Raw genomic sequence first — 17,076 nt, 5'->3', positions numbered from 1 at the left:
TGTAGGAACCACAAGAGAAGATGTGAGAGACGGGGAGGTACCCAACCCAATGGTGTGTGTGCTGTGCTGTATGTGAGCAGCCTGCCCAGAGTCCCCTGGTGGCCTTAGCCTTGGAGCAGATGCTCTTGGCCTCCCCTGAGGACTATAGCAGCATGGTGCTCTCTGAGCATCTATGAGTCTCTTAAGAGCCAAGAGGTGTACTGACATTTAAGTAAGTCTCTAAGAGTCCCACAAATCCACACTTAAACCCACTCCATGGGCTAGAAATTCCATCCAGAGACTGACAAGCTAGAGCAGCTGCAAAAGCTAACCTGGATCCTGCCCTATCATTTAAAAGAAGTTTGGACGCTGGAAACATGGAGAAGTAGCTAAATATTTAAATAAGAGAAGAAAATGGCTGCCTGGCAAAATGGCTTGGTGGGAAAAGGTGCTTCCTGTCAAGCTTGATCAAACCTGAGTTTGATTCCTGGAACCTACATGGCGGAAGGAGAGAACCAAATCCCACAAGTTGCCCTCTGACCTTCACATGTAAGCCATGGTATGTGAATGCATGTGCGTGCATGTCCATAAATGTAATAAAAATAAAAAATAAAGAGAAGGCGAGATTGGCTAAGTTTTTTGTTTGTTTTTTTATTTTTAGAAAACAAAAGAAAGAAACTGCTAGAAAAAGATAATAATGCAAGAGGGAGAACCAACTAGAAACCCAGCAGCGAGAGGTAGAATTAAATGCATTAATGAGCTAAATACATGAAATTAGAGTGAGCACAACAATTAAAAGGTAGGGGTGTGGAGAAGGGAAGGAGGGCTGGAGAAACAAGTGAGACATCTAGAAATTTCGGAGCTACAGAGATGAGGAGGAAGTACCGGACATTGGTCAAAACCCAGACTATACACCACTCCAAAGATCCCTAGTGGTAGCCTACGGGTCTTAGTTGGTGATAATGTAGAATTAAAGGCTCATTTGTTCTAAGATTTATTTCACACTAATGCGAGACATTAATAACGGTGGGAGAGAGGGCGCGGTATCTAGGAATTCTATGCAATTTCCATTTTTCATAAACCTGAAACTTCCCCAAAGAAAGAAGTCCATTAATTTCTCTTAATGATAAGTTGTCAGCTGGATCCAGTAGCAAATCACAACTACAGTTTCACACAAGAGGCAGATTCCATACAAAACACAGAGAGACTGATGAGAAAAGCCTGGGAACATCAACCCAACGCAGGCTGGACTTTCTGCTCTAATTAAGTGAAATAATTAATAAACCAGGAAATTGTTAATTGTGGACTCTCAGTTGGCCGGAGAGGCGCTGTTTAGAGCTGCTGTTTCGGATTTGAATACTCCGTCCAGCTTGGACTCAAGGCATCTAACTCAAAATTCAGCAAACTAAAAGGAGGAAGCGCTGGGGTTGGAGGAAGCCCGTGACAAATGCCGAGCCACGTTATAAGCTGCTGGCTCTCGGCCAGATAGGTCTGTGGGCACCGTGAGCAGATCCAGGAACAGAGCTTCCTTCACGTAGCAGCTTCAAAGCCTCCCGCTGACCAGGCGGTGCACACTGGATTTGTCTCCGACGGAATGCGGGGGTGAGGGGAGACAGCCAGAGGTCCTCCCTCGGAGAGTGGCGCATACAGCAGAAAAGTTAGGGAACCGACACGATGCTGCTCACCAGCAAAACAGCACGAACATGGAACGAGTCTGGCTGGTGGTGTTACGTTCTTGTCCATATTTGCACATTTGTGAGGAGACCCAAGTTGGAATGAGACATTAGCAGATTGATATGACCAAAATTAATTATGTAAGTGTATGGAACTTGGAAAGATTAAGTGAAAAGTGTTATTTAAAAATTTAAAAAAAAAGAAAGTGCCTGGGGCAAGTTTTCACTTGTTTATTTGTTTGCTTTTAACCAATTAAATTTTAAGAGTGGAGCCAGAGCTGCGAGGCCAGCCCCTCCGGGAGCTGTCTGACTTTGCCCAAGAAGTCTAAGCTGGTGTCTCAGGCTGCACTTACTCACTAGGGCAAAGGCCTGAAAAATAATAAAGCAGGAAGGCTGTGGTCGGAGCGCCGAGGGTCTCACTGTTCTGAGAGAACACCATCCCTGGCAGAGGTGGTCCGGGTCAAGGACCAGGTGGCCAGAGCAGGCAGCTGGAGAGAGCAGGCAAGGCTCAAAACGCATGGCAAGCTGCAGCAGCCATCCACGGTGAGCCTCTGAGGGGCAATAATAATGGTGGTTGGGCCCAAGCTGAGGGTGTCCCTGGAGCCTAGGCTAGGGCAGGGGAGACCAAAGCCATAACAGGGGCAGCTAATATTCTGTGTTTAAAGAGACAGTTGTACATTTTACAAATGTTTGGCAATATAGGAATTAAAAAAAAAAAAGAACAATGAAAGAAGACATCACAAAGACTCCAGCAGACACGCCAGGGACCAAAATTTTCCAGTCTTGAGTGTGTGTGTGTATTTGCATCCGCGCACGCAGGAGGGTGCAAAAGGCAAGTATATACACTTTAAACTCACAAAGCATCACCCCGAGCATTTCCTCAAGGGTTTGTCATTCTTGGATCCATATGTAAGAAAACTGAGATTTGCTTTGGAAAAAGAACTTTAACAAATTGAACCAAATAGTTCCAGAAATACAACTCACCAGCATTGTCACCTGAGGCGAATATGAAATCCCACAGCACAAAGCCAATGAGGATAAAGATGGAAGCTACCAGACAGCCAAGGGCATCAGAGGTGAACTACAAACATGTCCACCGCGCTGACAGATGGAGCCAAGGCCTCAGGACGCCCTTCAAAGTCCTGACATGACTATTCATATGCATTAAAATCCGTCGGAACTCATTGAAGACGTCAAACAGGTATTTTATTTTAAAAGCAAAATCTAAAGTCTGAGAGCAATAGCCAACAGTTTCCTTAGGGTACAGCGGGATAGTGTCTTAGATACTGAGATGCAAGCTGGGGAACCGTATTTTCCAGGAGCGAGAGAATCAAATGAAGTATGCACGGAAAATGCCTCGGGATGTAAATTATATTTCGGTATCAATCTGTTCCCATAACTCACTTGTTTATGTGTCAAAACAGCTTCCCACAGAGAGATCAAGTGAATGCTCACACTTGATCTCTCTGTGGGTTCAACGTGTCGGTATCCACGCGGGCAGAATCAATATTTTAATCATGCTGAGGCTAGGTGAGTAAATCCTCTTTCTGGTGCCGTGTGTGATTTAGAGCTGGAAAAAGATAAATGCAGCTTCCTCCATGTTGAGGACTGACCCAAATAGCTCGGTTTCTATTACTGTTCTGACTCAGCCTCCAAAACCACTCACCAGCTCGGCTTTGAGAATATTAATCATGAAATACTGCTAGAGAAATCTTGCCCTTGCCCTCCCCCACAGCCCTTTTGAGACAAGGTCCTTACTACACAGCCCTAGCTGACCTAGAACTTGCTATACAAACAGACACACTGGCCTCAAATTCACAGAGATCCGCCTGTCTCTGACTCCTGAGCGCTGGGATTAAAGGTGTGCGCCGCCACCGCCAGCCCAATATTTTTATGAGTTGTGTGGGTTTGCCTGCGTGCTGTACATCATGTTCCTGCCCGATGCCCAAGGAGGCCATCAGAAAGCATTCGATCCCTGGAGCTGGAGTTACATGTGGTTATGAGCTGCCATGTAGAAGCTAGGGTTTGAACCTGGGTCTCCAGAGAGAATAGCCAGTGCTCTTAACCTCCAAACATCTCTCTTCCCCTTGACCCCTTTGGATACACTTTTCGATGGTAAGTAGAATGAATTTCCATTGTTAAGTTTTGCGATGTCTATTCATCAGTGCTGTGTGGCCTCCGTTCTTCCTAAACAAGCCTGCACTGATTTCGTACCCTTCAGAGCACCTTTGCGAATTAGTCGCTGCTTCTCCCGGGTTTCAGCACATGAAGCACATGGCTTGAAGCTGTGTATCGTTAGGGCTGCGACTAGGGTGCAGTGTGTGAGGAGGTTAAGGGTCTCACCTCACCCTGCAAATTCTGTGTTGATGGTTGATGTCTCCGGTGTGGCAGGCCTAACGTGACTAGTAGTCCTGGGTTCTACACCTTCCATCTCCTAGACATTTGATTTTCTGCCTCTTCGGCTTCTCTCTCAGGTTCTCCTCTTCTGTCCCCGCCCCCGCCCCAGTTTCTCTCGTGAGTGGGTGAGTTTCCTCTTCCGTGGCAGGAGGAAAATGCAATGGACTCCAAAGTTAAAAGTTCTGGTGTGTCCAAGGCTCTGAGGGACAGATCCTCTCAATTTGCAGCAGTCATATTCTACAAAAATCACTGAGAAGACTGAGAAAATATCGAACCAATGACATAGAGTTAGAGCATTCCCAGCTCAGAGGGATGTACAAAAAGCTGTCAGTGCATCTCAACTCAAAATGTGTCTTTAATGTAAGTTTCTGTTGAAAATCATCTGGTTAATGTACACTGTTTGTGCAGGTGCATGTGTGTTCACATGTGTATGTAGCATGTGTGTGTGTGTGTGTACACATGTGCACACGTGGGTTGTGCACATGTATGTGAGTGTATGGAAACCAGAGGTCAGTTTCAACTGTCATTCCTCAGTCCCATCTTCTTGTTTGTTTGTTTGTTTGAAATGGGGTCTCCCAGTGACCTGGAATCTGCTAAGTAGGCCACGTTGGCTGGGCACCCTACCTCAGTCTCCACCTCCCTCCCCAGCTCTGGGATCTCAAGTGTTCACCTCCGGATTGGTTTATTCGATGTGAGTTCTGCAGATCAAGCCCAGGTCCTTGTGCCGGGCAAGATTGTGCTGAGTGAGCCAACTCCCAGCTTTGATGTCCTCTCTTCGTACATTAGCCTGGAACTCCTGGCCAACAACAGTGTGCGGAGTGCCTGCAGGAGGTGTATTTAACACACACACGTTTCCTCCACAAACCTTCTTGTGTTAGGAACACCAAATAGCTCACTAGCCCTTTTTGGAAGACACTTTTAATCAGCAAAATCACAAGCGGAAGTGACAACAATGTAACAAAACACACACACACAAAACAAAACACACACACCAAACAAAACAAACCTAAGCAGATCACTAAACAGACTGAACGCATATTATATCGCCTGATGGAAAGGCAGGACCTAGCCTTTGACCTCAGCCGAGAAAATGCGAAAGACGCTTTTTGCTTCCCTGTGGATGTCTGCTAATAAAATAACCTCAGAAGTGTAAGAGGTATCAGTTTGGGTTGTAAAGAAATGTTGACAAGTAGACAAACTCAAAAGTGCAGAGTCCATAAATAATGAACACCAGGGCCTGTATTTTATGTCTCCTCTTTGGTCCCAGCCTGTGTGCACAGCATCTCGGGGGAGGAGAAAGGGTGGCATGCGGCGGCATGGTTTTCAACTGCTCTGGGGATCCTAGGGGTGAGATGCAGGGTCCTCAAGACCTGTAAAGCAAGGCCTGCAAGCCTCTCTCCTGACCTCCTCATGGCAGTGCCCCCTTCCTTCAAAGAACAAGTACCCCCGTCCTCCCACTTAGAAGGCTGCAGTTGAATACAACCACCCAGAGCTTGGCAGGTGGCCCACTGTGGGCCAGTCTGAGACTCTCGCCGCCTTGCTTCCCCAGTCAGTAGTCAGAGGGGGAGAAACAATGTGGGCAGAGCAAAGTCCAGAGCATGGAGCTTCTGGTGGACCATTTTAAGAGGGTGTGTCCTCAGTTCTTGGAGTTCTGCCACCAGAGAAAGAGCGAAATACCCGATGTGAACATATTGTGTGGATAGGTCGGACCCACTCCACGAACCTTTCAAAGTCCTTCTCTGCGTTTAAAACCCTTTTGTTTTCCCTTGCAATCTCCTTTCCTCCTCTGAGTCACTTAGAGCACAAAGCTGCCAATGACTACTTTTCTGGACCTGGAATCCAAGGCTTTTTGAATGCTAGGCAGTATTCCACCGCTGAGCCATTCACATATCCCAGCCCTTGGAGCTGAAGATCTTAGTTCGTGTGTATGATGCTCAAGACTGAATCCAGGACCTCTTGCATGCAAGGGAAACATTCTATCACCAAGCTACATTCCCAGCCCTTTTTCTGGTTTTTGTTTGTCTCCCCCAGGGTGTCCTGGAACTTACTTTGTGGCCCAGAAAGCTCTTGAACTTGCAATCCTCCTGCCTCAGCTTCCCAAGTAGCAGGGATATCAGGTCTCACCCCAGGGCCCAGCCGCTTGTCACCTATTCAAATCCTGCTATCCTATCTGTTTCTCTCATTTCAGGAAGTCTTGGAGAGTCCCAGCGTGGGTGGTCGTCCTTCAGGTTGTGAAACAGTCGGTGTCATCTTTCTGCTCGGTGGTTAAAAGGAGAACAGTTGGTGGCTCCAGGTGCAACGAGGTGGCCTAGGGGAGCGACAGGACTCAGATGCCCTCTGTCCTTTTGCTAAAGCCGCTTCCTGCAGCTTCTGACTCACATTTCCGCGGGGCGCTCTCAGGGTGCTTTCTGTTCAGGGGTTGCCAGATCTGCACACAGAGCTTGGCAGCTCCTGCTTCCCCTTGCTCCCGGGAGCTGTTAGGAGACTCGTGATCTGTCAGGGTGGAGAGCCAGCCTCTCTGGCTCTCCATCACTTCACAAAACCCAGACCTCTCATCTCATCTTGTCATTCTGCTGGGCCTGGAGGGTCAGCCCTGATGCCCTTCGCCTTTCCTTATTCTCTGACCTCCTCCGTCTCACCAGTAAGGGACAGTAGCTGCCACCTGCCAGGCTTGTGCTCTGAACCTGGTAGAGACAGTCATTCAAGTAACGGTCACACGATCACGTAAAGAGTAGCTAGGTTGTTTGGACCGTGGACTACTGGTTCTCAACCTGTGGGTGGCAGCTCCTCTGACAAGCCTCTATCTCCGAAAGATATTTACGGCCCGATTCATAAGAGAAGCCGAATTACAGTTATGGAGTAGCAACAAAAATCATTTTATGGTTAAGGGGGGTCACCACAACGTGAGAAACTGTATGAGAGGCTCGCAGCATTGGGAAGGCCGAGAACCACTGCTGTAAGCCAAGGTAGTGATGTGCGGAGATGTGAAGTGACTTACCCAGGCTCACACCACTCGGATATGACAGAGGTAGGATCAGAATCCAGCCTGTCTGATCCCAAAGCGTCTGAAGTGTGATTGCTCCAGCCATGGCACTGCTGTGGAGCACAGGGAGGGCGGGAATCTGCCTTTGACTGAAGGATGCAGAGGCCGCCTAGAGATGCTGAGAGCCTCACGCTTACTTGTAATCTTCTTAAAGAGAAAGTCGTATGTCGTCTGTCCCCTCCCCCCCCCCCCCCACCGCCCACTGAAGCAGGAGCTTTTTCTTTTGTGATGGTGTCTCACAGCCTAGCTGTGAGCCAGACCAGCCTCCAACTCGCAGAATTCCAGCTGCCTCTGCCTCTGTCTCTGAGTATTGGTATTAAAGGTGTGCACCAGCATGCCCGGCCCCTGGAGCAAGAACTGTAATACTCTAGTGGGAAAAAAACGAAATATAAAGAAGAGTTAATTTTCAGTAAGATAGAAACCAAAGCTTTTTTAAAAAAATATATATTGGAATACAATTTCTACATATTCAAAACACCTTAGCAAACTGACACATTCTGAATTTCTTTTTAAATTATTTGTGTGGATAGCTTGCGTTTTACAGAATTTCCCTTAAGAACTTCATGCTTCAACCAACATCCTTTAAGAGTAACTGTTTTCCTATCTTTTTAGCAACATCAAGTTTTAACATTTTTTTTTGTTTTATTTTGTTTCCCCTTAGCTTACTATAGGGGTTTAGGTTCTCATTTGAAGTATTACTGCAGTGTTGCTTTGAAATCAATTTTATCAACAGTCAGGAACACAGCTGTCAACACAGATAAGTCATTTTTAAAAAGGAAATGTTTTTCTTTTTTACGAATTTTTAAATTTATTCTTTAACCTTTTCATACATGTATACATTGTATCATCATCCTATCCACTTGAGTCCACCCAGGGCTCCCCCATTTCTTCTGCTTCCCACCTTTGTGTCTTTTTTTAACTCATGAAGTCCAACTAGTGTTGCTTGTATGTGTGTGAGTGTGGTGCCTCCTTTTCCCTGGGAACATAGGCAACCTACCAGCAGCCTAAAAATGGAGATTTCTTAACCCAAGTATTGCTCATTTTTACCCTTATTCAGCATCTTGGGCCAATCAATGTATCCGGAGAAGCCAAGGATACTGGTCTTTTACTAAGCTTGTTTTGTTTTAGTTTTGCCAACACATGGGGAAGGGATTTGGCAAAGAGCCCAGCTGTGTCAGGGGTCTGAGTGGAGAGATCAAGGAGAGACAATAGTGCTTGGAACTGGATGGAGTTAGGTCACCGTCTTCACCCCACAGCTACTAGCCCCATGGGCTGATGGACCTTGGGCAAGTCACCTCCAAGCTGAACTGTGCTGTCAAGATACTGAGCCCAGCAGGTTTCAAAGAAAGGGGTGTAAAGTACCTCAGCAATTACCTGTTTATGTTGATGATGTGTTGAAATGAAATGTCAGGCCGACTGGGCTAAGTAACACACATAATTAACATTACCCGCCTCTCTTCTCAACTCCATTGCGGTCCACAGATCATCAGTTACATACCTGACCCACACTTGAGGTTCATAATTATGTTTTTGTTATAGAACATTGAACTAAATAAACAAATACTGAAGCAAATTGGCATCATTTCCTCCAGAACCTTCTGGAGAAAGATGGTTAATCTTCCATGTCAACTTGAGTGGATTCTTAGAAACACTTCACAGGCCCATTTCTAACTGTGTGAATGTCCAGAAAGGTTTACTGAGAAGGGAAGACCCACACTGCATGTGGGTGGCACCATCCCTTAGGCTGGGGTTCCAGACTTAATACAAAGGAGACATCATCCATCATTCATCTCCCTCGGATCCTAACTGTGGCTGTGATGTGACCAGCTGCTGCTTTTGCTCTGCCACTGCAGAGTTCCTGTCTCTGCCCCGTTTCCTCCACCATGCTGGACTGTACCCTCAAACTGTGAGCCAAAACCAACTCTCCCCTCTGTAAGATGCCTTGGTCAGGGATCTTGTCACAGCAATGAGAAAAGCAACTAATGCACGGATCTGGGAGAGTGGCAGCCGCGGGAAGGGAGGAACTCAAATGCGGGAGCATGCTCAGGAGAGAGCTCTGAAAATCCAGACTGGCTGTTAAATTTATAATGTGTGTTTGTTTATAGTCAAGCATCTGCAATGGATCTGAACGAAACACATGGGTGACTTTGAAACCTAATTAAAGCTGGGAAATAATTAGACAGAGAGTGCCCTAGTTTGTTTTATGTTTCTGTGACAAAACCTCACTAGGAAAGGGTTTATTTGGCTTACAGGTTATGGTCCATCAATGAGGGAAACCAAGGCAAGAACTCAACGCAGGAACCTAGAGGCAGAAACTGAAGTGGAGATCACAAAGGAGGACTGCTTGCTTGCTTGCCTCTAGGCTCCTATTCAGCTACTCTTCTTAGATAGCCCAGGTTCATCTTCCTAGGGATGGCACCACTCAGAGTAGGCTTGGGCCCCCCTACATCATCTCCCAATCAAGCACGATGCTCCACAGGCCAATCTGATGGAGGCAGTCCATCTGCTGAGGTTCTCTTTTTCTAGATGTATCAAGTTGGTAAGTGAAGCTGGCTATGGCAGATAGGGTGGCCTCAAGCAGACAGTGGGATTCCCTGTTGGTTCCCCTGGAATTTGTCCTCAGTGGGCAGAGTAGGTATGGCTTCCTTCATACCCACTGGTAGCTGAGCTAGCTGGAGGTGGGATAGAGGAAATAGGGAGGGGCTCATATCAGGATGTTTACTCTGAACCTGTGCTTATTAGGCCAGGCACTAAACAGACACATGTGTCACCTGCCCCAGAACTCCTGTCAGATGGAGAAGGATCATATGTCTATTGGTTAATAAAGAGACTGCCTTGGCCCTTTTGATAGGACAGCAGCTTAGATAGGAGGAGTAGACAGAACAGAATGCTGGGAGAAAGAAGCTGAGTCAATCAGTTGCCATGATTCTCCCACTCGACACAGACACAGGTTAAGATCTTTCCTCATGGTGCTATACAGATTATTAAGTATGGGTTAACCAAGATGTGAGAATTAGCCAGTAAGAGGCTAGAGCTAATGGCCCAGGCAGTGTTTAAAAAATACTGTTTCCATGTAATTATTTCGGGGCATAAGCTAGCCAGGTGGCTGGGAGCCAGGCAGAACACAGCTCGCCGCTCCTCACAACACTCTTAGAGCCAGGTGCAGCCCCCACCCCAGGCTAACCTCTCCCTCCACCCAGGGGTTTTTATGCTGTAAGTCTTGCTATGCCCCGGTAAATAACCATTATGCTGCTCTCCGTTGGTTTCATTGAACCCAACCAACACCCTAGTGGATTCAGAACAAAAGTCAAAAATGCAAATTCTACCAGAGGTTCAATCCTACCAAGTTTCACGAGGGAAAGAACACCTTCTAAGGCAAAAGAAATGGGGAATCCAAACAGTGGGTTGGTTTCTGTGGAGAGCCAGCAGGGTGGGAAGGGAGTGGGTATAAGAAAAGAGAGGGAGAAAGGCCTCTTGGGCCAGCATCCTAGGCCTCATGTATACTGCTCCAGCCTCCTAGCTCCCATACTTGTTACCACCACCCAGCCTGCATGTCCCTGTGTATAAGGTTAAGAATGCCCCCTTCCGACAGTGCTGGGAAGGCTGGCCCAGAGAGGAGACTGGCACCATGTAGATCATGGCTTCATGAGTGCTGACCGGTGCGGAAATGCCGGATATCACCAGCCTGGAAGCAGCAGTAGCCATCCCTTGGAGTGAAGAGAGGAGGCAGAGGTACCTTTATTCTTCACGTTCAGCTCCCTTGCCAGTCACCAGCAGCAGAAGAATCACTGTGAGTCTGCCCCAAAGGCTACCATCAGGCCTTGGCATGAAGGAGCCATACTGAAGAAGAGTACATCTTACCTGTTGGCTGCCTGAGTAGAGGGAGGCTGCAGCTGCTGGAACTGGTGCCCTTGAGGGCTCCGCCATCTCCTGCCACAGCACAGACTTTGGGAGCAACACTCCCCTTCCACCCCAGATTGACTTTCACGTCACCTTCTTACGCAGCCTGGAGTGGGAGAATTGTCTGTATCCTGTCAATCATGTTTTAAATAAATGCTGATTGGCCAGGCAGGAAGTATATATAGGTGGGTCAACCAGACAGGAAGTAGAAGTGGGGCGATGAGAACAGGAGTATTCTGGGAAGCAGGAAGCTCCCTCCTCAGTTCTTCCCAGACCATCAAAGAAGCAAGATGTGAGCTACCCCTCTGAGAAAGGTACCAAGCCATGTGGCTAACATAGATAAGAATAATGGGCTAATATAAGCTACAAGAGCTAAGAAATAGCCTGAGTTAATGGGCCAATCAGTTTTATAACTTATGGAGATTTCTGTGTAATTTTATTTGGGGCTTGCTGGCTGTGGGGAACTGGGCAGGACATAAACCCCAACAAGCCCAGCCCTCATGTTACACTGTTCTCATCAGCCTGTGCCACGCATCATCCCAGGGTCCCTGGCAATTTTTTGTCTCTTTCTGAGTAGCCATGCCCTGAAAGCCTTCTCAGACTCAACTTCCACTCATGGCAAGCTCATGTTCTAGTCTCAGCTCCTCATTAGGAAGCAGTAAGCACCCCAACTTCTCTGGGTTCCCTCTCCCTGTGCCATACCCATAGGTCACTATTCACTTCTCGAAAACTCTGTTCTATGGCTGATACTCCCTTGACCTTGCCAGTTCAGACCCAGTGTTATTGCACTCAGTGTGAGTTGCCTAGCATTGAGAGCTCCCTGCCCAGCAGATTGGAGCAACTGGGAAGCCCTGAGAGAGCCAAAGATCTGCATACTCCCCCTCCCCCATCACCACTGTGGCAGTGGCTGAAATTAACCATGGCAGGCAGTTTCCTTGGTGGACACTGTGAGCAGCTATCTTCTCAGTGTTGATATACTCCCACTGGAAGGCGCATGGGGACTCTGTAGACTCTGGAAATGAAGTACATGAAGCTAGGAAGCCTATGAGAGTTGCAAGGTTCCCAAGGCCCTCCCCAGGTTGTACAGGCAGTAAGGACTGTGCTGAGTGAGGTGGGATCCCCTTCTGTATGCTATGAATATGGGTTATTGTCATTGGTTAATAAAGAAGCTGCTTTTGCCTGTGGCAGGGCAGAATCGAGCTAGGTGGAGAAAGCTAAGCTGAATGCTGGGAGAAAGAAGGCGGAGTCAAAGAGATGCCTTGTAACTGCCCAAAGGGACAGACGCCTGAGAACCTTACTGGTAAACCACAAGCCTCGTGGTAACACACAGATGAAAAGAAATGGGTTAATTTAAGATGCAAGAGGTAGTTAATAAGAAGCCTATGCTAATAGGTCAAACAGTATCTTAATTAATATAGTTTCTGTGTGATTTTTTCGGGTCTGGGTAGCCAGGAAATGAACGAGCAGTCCCTGCCTAGAAATTAGCATGCCAACTTGGGCTGACTACATCCACATAAAACCTGAGAGGCCACTGGGTCTGGGTGCTGGCTGGAGAGAATGCTTGCTGTGGGCAAAAAGCATGCCCGGGCTGGTGGGCCACGGGGTGCTGGTGGGAGAGTGTGCACAGACCTTTGGGGACAGTCCCAGTAGGTGTGGACTCGTGTCTCACACTGGGTGCCAGATGTAGATGAACGTGCTGAAGTGATCCCACACTAGCTCAGAATGGGGTGTAATGAAGGGGTCTTTATTTAGGGATAGTCTCACAGATCACAGTCTTCCGCACAAGTGGGGAACAGGAACTGAATCCAGCAGGAGAGAGAAAGAGAGAGAGAGAGAGAGAGAGAGAGAGAGAGAGAGAGAGAGAGAACACCTGTTTTTTCAGTACCCAAGGCCACACCCAACCCAGTCCACTGTCTCAAAGGCCATTGACTGAAGGAATTTCCCCAGCAGTTGAGGAGGGGACTCTCCAGCCTGCAGCTCCAGGAATGGCAGGGTGGAGTGGGGTTCTTTTTGGTGATGAGGTTGCCCTGACTCAGCCAAGTTTCTTTTTTTTTATTGATTTTTATTGAGCTATACATTTTTCTCTGCTCCCCTCCCTGCCTCTCCTTTCCCCCGTCCAGTCCTCTAAGGTCCCCATTCTCCCAATTTACTCAGGAGATCTAATCTTTTTCTACTTTTTACTTTCCATGTACATTAGATCTATGTAAGTCTCTCTTGGTGTCCTCATTATTGTCTAAGTTCTCTGGAATTGTGGTTTATAGGATGTTTTTTCTTTGCTTTATGTTTAAGCATATGAGTGAGTACATATGATAAAGACAATCAGCCAAGATTCTTTAAGTAAAACTTTTCACACTTACACATACCCCTGTAGGTAACCCAAGAAAGCTTGCTGACTTGCTAAGCTAGACTTGGGTAAGACCATGTCTTTGGCCTTCAGTGCCCTATTTAGGGTAAATAGACATCTGTTCCTGTATCTCCAGGAAATGTCACATAACAAGCATGCCAGTTCCTTGCCCCACTGAACTTCTCCCTCCTGGTTGGTTACCTTATGGTCTTCCAGATGACTTTGCCTCCTTCACCACAGAGAGTGAGAATGTCTTCCATCTCCTGATTCCTTCCCGCTGCCTGTTTCCTCCTTCCCCTTGGCTTCTGCCTCCTGCCCCTGTCCTTTTCCTCTTGCACGTTGCCTCCTTCCCACTGTCTTCACCCCTTCCCCCTGCTCCCTGTCCCCTACCTCCTCCACATTTCTTCAGAACAGACTTGACACATCTGCCCGCTCCACTGGCCCAAGTCCCTCCAGCCTCCTGGGATGCATTTGCCCCTTTGCTATACATAGTAGTTGGATCCTGGCCCATCCATAGGAACCCACTAAAGCCCCTGACAGTACAGGAACTGAGCCAAACTAGGGCTAACATGACCTCTTGGGACCATAGAGGTTATTAGGACAAAGAACATAAGGACAGGCCTTTGAAATCACAGGTGACCAGTCCCATCCCCTCCTGCAGGGACACACAAAACAAGCAGGGGAACCGCTGAGTCTCACTCCCATCCATCACTGTCACAGGCCCACACTTTCTGGAAAGAGTCAGGGGCTTCTAGAGTCCCACATAATCTCATTTTAAAGCACTGTGTAGAGTTATTCTAAGTCAAGACCTAAAGTTAATAAAATATCTAACTTGGCAACCTGGCACCTGCCTGTCATGCTTTCACCCGTGACCTGGAGACTCACGAGAATGCTGGCAGTTCACTTTGTGAGCCCACTGGCTCTTCTAAGCAGACTTTGCCCTCTCTACAGTGGCAGAATGCAGGGCTCTGGCAGCCTCTCCTTATTCTCCCGGCCCTGGGTCCTCCTACGCAGCACAGCACAAATGAGGCGCTTATTGGTGCCCATCCCATTATCAGTAGAACCAAGCTTCCTTGCCAGGCTAGCCCACTTGTCATTCATTCTAAAGAGCTCACAGGCAGGCCTATGGGCACCAAGAACTCACAGGGGAGAATGCATGATGCCTCCCAAGATCCACCCGCTCCTGGTCTCAGGATCTCAGCCCTCTTTCCCTCTTTCTCTCTCACAAGGATCTCTGTGTCCAGACTTGATCAAGATGAAGACCCGAGTGCACTAATCGAGGTAGATTAGTCTGGATCAAAATAACTTTTCAACAGCCAATAATGTTAAAAAATATTCCCAACCACACATGACTACAACCCAACCTTCAGGACCACAGCAGAACTTGACCCAGGAGGCTTACTGGTTTCTTTCCTAGTTAATGCAGGAGGTCGCTGTGGAGCAGGGAGTGGGGAAGAGATGAGTTGACCCCCTCACATGCTCAACCACCCTCCCACCCCAATGTCTGCAGATCATCTGGGAGCTTCATGGAACCACGCAACCCCAAACCTGCTGCCCCGTTTGGTTTTCCATCGCCAAAAGCAGAACACTGGGACAACAGCGGATGGTTTTTCTTAACATCAGCTGTCGTATTCTTTTTCTTGCCTGTGTTATTGCTTTTCCTGGAGACATTTCGTGTGTTTACGGTCTGCTTGCTAGTGATGGGCTTTGGGGAAATAGTCAAACCCTGGCGGTTCTCTCCTCATCAATGACCCAATGCCATAATGGACACTCGCCTGTTGTGACCACTTAAGGCTAAAGACACAAACCATACCCTAACAACCACCCAGTAGCCTCCAGGAGGTCTTGGTCCAGAGCTATAGGAAGCTGCTGTACTTTGTTTTGACAGGAATCCTGTGTTTACATTCTGGACCTAAAGAGGAAAACACAGGCATTATTCTAACTTCCTGTAAGGAAAGGCTTGATACTGAAGCTGCTGCCTCCTCTGAAGCCCCTGAAGGGTTACCAGGCCCAGGTGCTTTCCTGACTTTCCATTTCCCAGATACTATTTTAAAAGTAATTTTTGTGTTTCAGATTGTTGTTTTTGTTAATTTCCTTTTCTATTAGCTAAATAAAGATCCTTAAAATTAACATATTGTCACTTAGCAGATTGTTACTCACAGCATTATTTATACCCACCCCTCTTCTGATTTTATAAACTAAGGAACAAGATGGTTTCCGACTTTTAAAAAATCTCTCTAAAACATCATCAACAAAAATTCTGTTTTTAACATCGTTTGTTTTGTTTTGTTTTGAAACAGGGTTTCTCTGTGTAACAGCTCTGGCTATCCCAGAATTTGTTTTGTAGACCAGGCTGGCCTCGAACTCACAGAGGTCCTCCTGCCTCTGCCTACTGAGTGCTGGGATTAAAGACGTGTGCTACCACTGCCTGGCTGTTTTCAAGATCTTTTAAAGGAATTTTGTGTATATGTTGCTTGTATGTATGTATATGCACCACATGTATACAGTACCCACAGTGACCAGAAGATGGCGTTGGGTCCCATGGAACTGGAATTACAGAACATTGTGAAATACCATGTGGGTGTTGAGAATTGAACTTGGGTCCTCTGCAAGATCAACTAGTGCTCTTAACCCCTGAGCCATCTCTCCAGCCCCTAAAATGGTATATTTTTACATTTGCACTCCACTTTTCCCAGTTCCCCTACTTGGTTATTTTTAAACGCTGGCTTTCAATGGACACAAGACTTTGAGAAAATAAAAAATTATTTCCCAATAGCACAGTATTTTTTTTACTCATAACCAGCAGATGAAATGACATACAGCAGTCTGCTTCTCAGATTTTAATTACATAGTCTACTCTATTTAATCTTCTTCCTACTCTTTTTTTTTAATTTTCTTTCCTCTTTTTAATTTAAAAAACTTCACATTTTAATTGTTTGGGTAAGAATTGCTGTACAATTGCTACACATTTTCTGAAACCCATCTAATTGTCTCAGCTCCGCACGTTTCTTTTGAAACATTCACACGAAAGTGCTTCAGCGGGTGCAAGTTTGTGCTTCTTGCCCATGTGGGTCAATCTCCATCCTTGCTAACTGGATGCACCTGCTGAGTGACCACCTTCTCTTGCTGAGGTTACCTCACAGTCTCACCATGAAGGCCTTGTGAGTGGCACTGGCTACCAGTGGAATTTTGTGCTAAAGGAAAAGGGAGAATCTTTTCAGTCCTGGGGTCTAGTAGCTTGCAAAAACACTGTCACCTTTTAAAGGAATGCAACCCTTTGCTTTTCCTCAAGAAAAATAGAAGACATTAAACTAAATATGGAAAAAAAACACAAGAGGAGATGGAAGAAAATCTCTCTCAGACTGAATTAATTCATAAAGGTAAGGTGAAAATAAGAGAAGAAGGCACTGGGAGTCTGGGCCTGGGTAATTCTCTGTGCAGCTTGTGATACTAAGTTTACAGGCAGATTATCTCACACTTCTGGGCTCAACACCACTGCTTGCCTTCACGGGATCCAACATGATGGGCCTCTACTATCACGTGTCCCATGGCATTGTATGCAGTTTGAAAACACCAAATGCGCTGAGTAGGGGCTGGAGAGATGGCTGTGTGGCTAAGAGCACTTGCTGGATAATCATGAGGATGGGGCTCAGATCCCAGATCCCATGTAGCGTGGCACGTGTTCCTTGACTCTTGTAACCCGCTCTATGAGAAAGATCAGACTTGGAGGATCCCTGGGG

The sequence above is a fragment of the Microtus oregoni genome, unplaced genomic scaffold (assembly GCF_018167655.1).
Source record: "Microtus oregoni isolate MIOR12 unplaced genomic scaffold, Mior012 000004F_ref0000308, whole genome shotgun sequence".
Taxonomy (NCBI): Eukaryota; Metazoa; Chordata; class Mammalia; order Rodentia; family Cricetidae; genus Microtus; species Microtus oregoni.
The sequence above is the reverse complement of the archived record's forward strand: the minus strand, read 5'-3'. Positions refer to the sequence as shown.